General features: G+C 42.7%; 2 protein-coding genes across 2 annotated transcripts in view; one reads left to right on the top strand and one right to left on the bottom strand.

The window, feature by feature from the left end:
• Positions 1-5,000, top strand: part of LOC135092959 (uncharacterized) — a 19,396-nt gene that overhangs the window by 335 nt on the left and 14,061 nt on the right. The window lies entirely within an intron of this gene.
• Positions 1-5,000, bottom strand: part of LOC135092906 (uncharacterized) — a 17,476-nt gene that overhangs the window by 11,172 nt on the left and 1,304 nt on the right. The gene's annotated exons all lie outside the window — the stretch shown is intronic.

Below are 5,000 nucleotides of genomic sequence, written 5' to 3'. Positions count from 1 at the left end.
CTTCTACACACTAGGAAACATTTGGGAAACAATTTTCAAGGATAGATGGATGGATTGATGAATGAGTAGATAGAGGGATGAGTGGATGAATGAGTGTATGTATGTATATATGTATGTATGTATGTATGTATGTATGTATGTATGTATGTATGTATGTATGTATGGATGGATGTATGGACGGGTAGATGGGTGGATAAGTGGATGGATGTATGGGTGAATGGAAGAGTGGATGGCTGGATGGCTGGATGAATGGATGAGCAAGTGTTACCAGACTGCTTCTCAAGTGTCTGGTAACAATGATTCCTGGAGTGACCATTCCCTATGTTTCTTTTTAATGAATTATTGTGTTTAGTGTAGCTAGCTTTGGGGCCCGAGGGGGTTCTCCGACGCATGGGTTCGAATCCTGGCCACTACTACTATTACTACTACTATAAATATAACAATGATAATAATAATAACATACTTAAAACCAAAAAAATGAATCTATAGCAACCAGGAAGAGTAACATGTCTTAAATCTACCTTAATACAAAAATAAATAAAAAAACATACATAAAACTAGTGAAAATATAAATAAAGATGAAAATTCTCCATTAGAACACCAAGTAACACGAGGAAACGAAGGAAAAACACAACACAAGGCGAAAGAGAAGCGAACATCACCAACAGAAAACTATGCATCTACTATATTACACATTCTATCCAAAACTTTCCCTTCAAATAACTCAAAATTCCTTGGAGATAATATAAAAATCTCTAGTACATAATAAAGAAGAGGTATTTAGGTACTATCCTCGCCCATACGCTCCCCAGTGAATAGCAGGATAAAAGCGCTAACACGGATAGACTTTTGAAAGGGGGTGGTGGTAATGAAACGCGGGTAGGCAGCACCGTAGAGTGTGAGACAGCCCCGAGAACCTTCCCCGCTCCCCCTCCAGTCCGCCCGCTCTCTCTCTCTCTCTCTCTCTCTCTCTCTCTCTCTCTCTCTCTCTCTCTCTCTCTCTCTCTCTCTCTCTCTCTCTCTCTCTCTCTCTCCCTCTTTGTTCTCTTTCTTAGTAGTAGTAGTAGTAGTAGTAACAGTAGTAGTAGTAGTGATGATGGTGGTGGTGGTGGTGGTGATACAAACTCATAAATTTAGGATCTCTCTCTCTCTCTCTCTCTCTCTCTCTCTCTCTCTCTCTCTCTCTCTCTCTCTCTCTCTCTCTCTCTCTCTCTCTCTCCCTGGCAATATCTTTCAATATTTCCTGTCATGGCTGCAAAAATATATATATTCACAGTAAAGGAGAGAGGGAGGGAGAGGGAGAGAGAGGGAGAGGTAATGGTAGAGAGAGAGAGAGAGGGAGAGGGGAGAGGAAGAGGAAGGGAAAGAAAGGATGATCAATGAGATAAATGGGTGGATGAATGGCAATAGGGTTCAGAAGGAGATGAAGAAGAAGAAGAAGAAGAAGAAGAAGAAGAAGAAGAAGAAGAAGATAAAGAAGGGGTTGAGGTGGCAACAGCGCGAAGAGGTACAGGCAACACCCCGGGTACCAAGTTGGTGTGGTTGCAGTACAGCTGCTGGTTCTTGCTGCTTTGAGTTAGCCGTACGATCAGTTTCCCTGGCGTGTGGTGCTGCACTGCTATCGCTGTAGCGGCAGCAGTAGACACGTGGGAGATATTAAGAAACTATCGTTTATTCAGCATATGTGCAACAAAAAAATATTGCATTTTAAAAACTTTCAATGAAAAGAAAAAAAAAAACAGACGGTAATACAAGAAAACTCCCAAATAAAAATTTTAATTTGATGGAAATGTAGCATTCGGTCCTCGTATTACCTCGGCGGCATGCAAGCACAACAAATCTGTGTTCACAATGCCGACAACATGTCACGTCAGCTTCACTGGTCTTATCCACTTTTGTTTCATTTTTTCTTCTTTGAGTCCTCACTGTTAAAAACAAATGACGAGAGTAACTGTGGAGAGAGTGAATCCAAGGAGTGCTTCCTCCATAGCGGTTTGTGTTGTTATGATCAGCTGATTCCGCTAGCGGACTTGGCGAGTGGCGTTACCAGACAGCTACTCGTATTACTGTCAAGCCAGGGAAAACAAAAGCCAGTCTAGCGTTAACAACAGCAAGTGTGATCGTACCTTAAGTAGTGTGACAATTGTGTTTATAATACAATTTGAAGTAATATCAGTAAAATATGTGCTATTTACATAATAAGCTCTCCAAGGAGCCTCAAATTCTAGCTTCTCGGAGCTCCGCCTATTTGACCACTGAAGAACAGACCGGTGGAGCTGCCTGGCGTGCTGCCAAAGGAAAGAGTGTCGTACAGTTCATTGGTAATGTGTCCCTCACAGAGACTGCAGCAGCCTTAACCACTCGCTCCTTGAAGTTTATGGTATTTAGAAATGAATGGCTGGTCTTCCAGGTCTTGTGATATTGTCAGTAGAATAAAAGTAGTCATATAGAGCCGATTCTTTGCTTTTTTCTGATCAAAGGAAAGAAACAGGTAGACACATTGGTTATTCTTGTTAAATGGTTGTTACATTTAAAGAACAGGCACACATTAAGACATTCCGGGTCCAAATGATGCCTGATGTTTGCCAAATATGACTAGCAAAACTTGCTGCATGGTGGTGTACATACGGCAGTTATGAAATGAAATGTCAAGGCGTCTCTTTGCTGGTATTTTCACACTGCTTCCGTGTTTTGGGTGTGTTTCATCTCTTAGGTATCCCTGTGCTATCTTGATCCGTCTAGACAGATTGCAAGTATTATAATATAACGAAATATGGTCCATTATTAGCGATTGTGGAGCAAGGGGAAACTGTGAAGTAGGTAGCACGTCTAGCAGCTGTCCAGGTCACAGGTCATTCACAGAGGCGAGAGTGAGGTCCCTCGCCCCGGTCCACAGATTCCGCCATGTTAAGGGAACGTTCTATCCCGTGTATCGCTTCTTCAGACTGTCCTGCTTCATCACCTGTGCACAGGCGACAGAGAGTTGTAATAAACGGCTCTAAATCCGAGTGGGGTCATGTAATTAGTGGGGTGCCACAGGGATCAGTATTAGGGACATTGTTGTTTTTAATATATATCAATGACTTGGATGGTGGAATTAATAGTGATGTTAATAAATTTTCGGATGACACAAAGATAGGTAGATTGATTAGGTCAGAATCAGATGGCATCGCCTTGCAGGCAGATTTAGATAGGATGAATGAATGGATGGACAGATGGCAAATGTAGTTTAATATCAACAAATGCAAAGTACTTAGCGTAGGTAGAGGAAACCCACACAGTAGGTACACATTAAACAACGAAACTCTGGTAGGTACAGGGTACGAGAAAGATTTAGGAGTTATAGTTAGCTCTGAACTCCGTCTAGGAAAAACAATGCATAGAGGCCAGAAACAAGGCAAATAAGGTACTAGGATTCATTTTTAGGAGTGTTAAAAGTAGAAGGCCGGAAGTAATATTAAAGTTATACTTGGCGCTGGTCAGACCTCATCTAGATTAAGCTGTACAGTTCTGGTCCCCACATTACAGGAAAGATATAGGTCTATTAGAATCAGTACAGAGGAGAATGACTAAAAGGATACAGGGGATGAGGAGTATTCCTTACGAGGCGAGGTTGAAGCTGTTAAATTTACATTCTTTAGAGAGACGTAGGTTAAGAGGGGACCTGATAGAAGTCTTTAAGTGGTATAAGGGTTATAACAAGGGAGATGTAAGCAAAATTCTTAGGATCAGCAACCAGGACAGAACAAGAAATAACGGGTTCAAGCTTGAAAAATTTAGGTTTAGAAAGGAGATAGGAAGAAATTGGTTCTCAAATAGAGTGGTAGATGAGTGGAACGGACTCAGTAATCATGTTGTTAGTGCTAGGACATTAGGGAGCTTTAAGAGAAGATTAGACGGGTGTATGGATGGGGATGATAGGTGGAAATAGGTAGGTATATTTCATACAGGGACTGCCACGTGTAAGCCTGGTCGCTTCTTGCAGCTTCCCTTATTTCTTATGTTCTTAAATACAGGCCACTCTGCAGAGTATTTTAGCATGAATTGATTGTATCAGTCATGACCTCACGCTGCATTATGGCATTGTACCAGAACACAATGATGTGCTGGAAGTCGTGGCCCAAGACAGGAAGGCCATTCAGACACCTTTACCTGCCCTACCAGAATGCCGCACGCCGCTGGAAAGCTTGACGTTCCACGCTCATTGTAAGCCTATGGTTCTCAATTTTTTGCTGGCTGGACCACCCCAAAGATGCTTCAATGCAGCTGGGCCCCTCGTACTCCTTGTGCTACTAACTCAACCCCTTCCCCAATTATGCCACAATCGATAGATAGATAGAATCAGATAGATAAATAGATAAATGGATAGATAGATAGATAGATAGATAGATAAATAGATAGATAGATAGATAGATAGATGCATCTTCTTTGTACTAATAGCCAGTGAATCCGTGATTTTCCGTGATTTTTTTCCCCCTCCCGCCCTGTGCTCGCGTCCCCTCCCGTAGCAGTGTCCGGCTGATAGCCACTGTTGTAAGCAAATGTTATTATTCACTTAATTTGAAGCAATTTACGCTTCACGGTTTTAATAATAGCTTTCACCCACGAGTGACTCGTTTGCAGATAATTCTGTATGCTCGATATTTTATTGAAAATACACGCACATCGGCTTGTTTACAGCCAACACGTTTGCATCGCTGCCCGAGAGTGGCTGTATCTTTCGGTCCTCCCCGCTGCCCGCCTATTTCTCCGAGAAAGTCTCCTGAGAGCCTCGGAAGTTTGCGGCTCGGGGCTTCGAGGCTTCCAGGAGACCTGCGGGAAAGGAATACATCTGAAAATGTCTGTTTCCGAGGCGCTTGCGAAGGACAGAAGACACCTAATAAAAATAAATTCATCAAACCCCAAGAGTTACGTGTGAAGCGCGTGGCCTGGCACGGGTCGCGTGCTGCCGCCGCTCACTTGCCGTGTTGACGTTGACACAATACCAGCTCCACCAACGT

This window comes from Scylla paramamosain, chromosome 41, assembly GCF_035594125.1.
Source record: "Scylla paramamosain isolate STU-SP2022 chromosome 41, ASM3559412v1, whole genome shotgun sequence".
NCBI lineage: Eukaryota > Metazoa > Arthropoda > Malacostraca > Decapoda > Portunidae > Scylla > Scylla paramamosain.
This window is presented reverse-complemented; position numbering and strand designations above follow the sequence as displayed.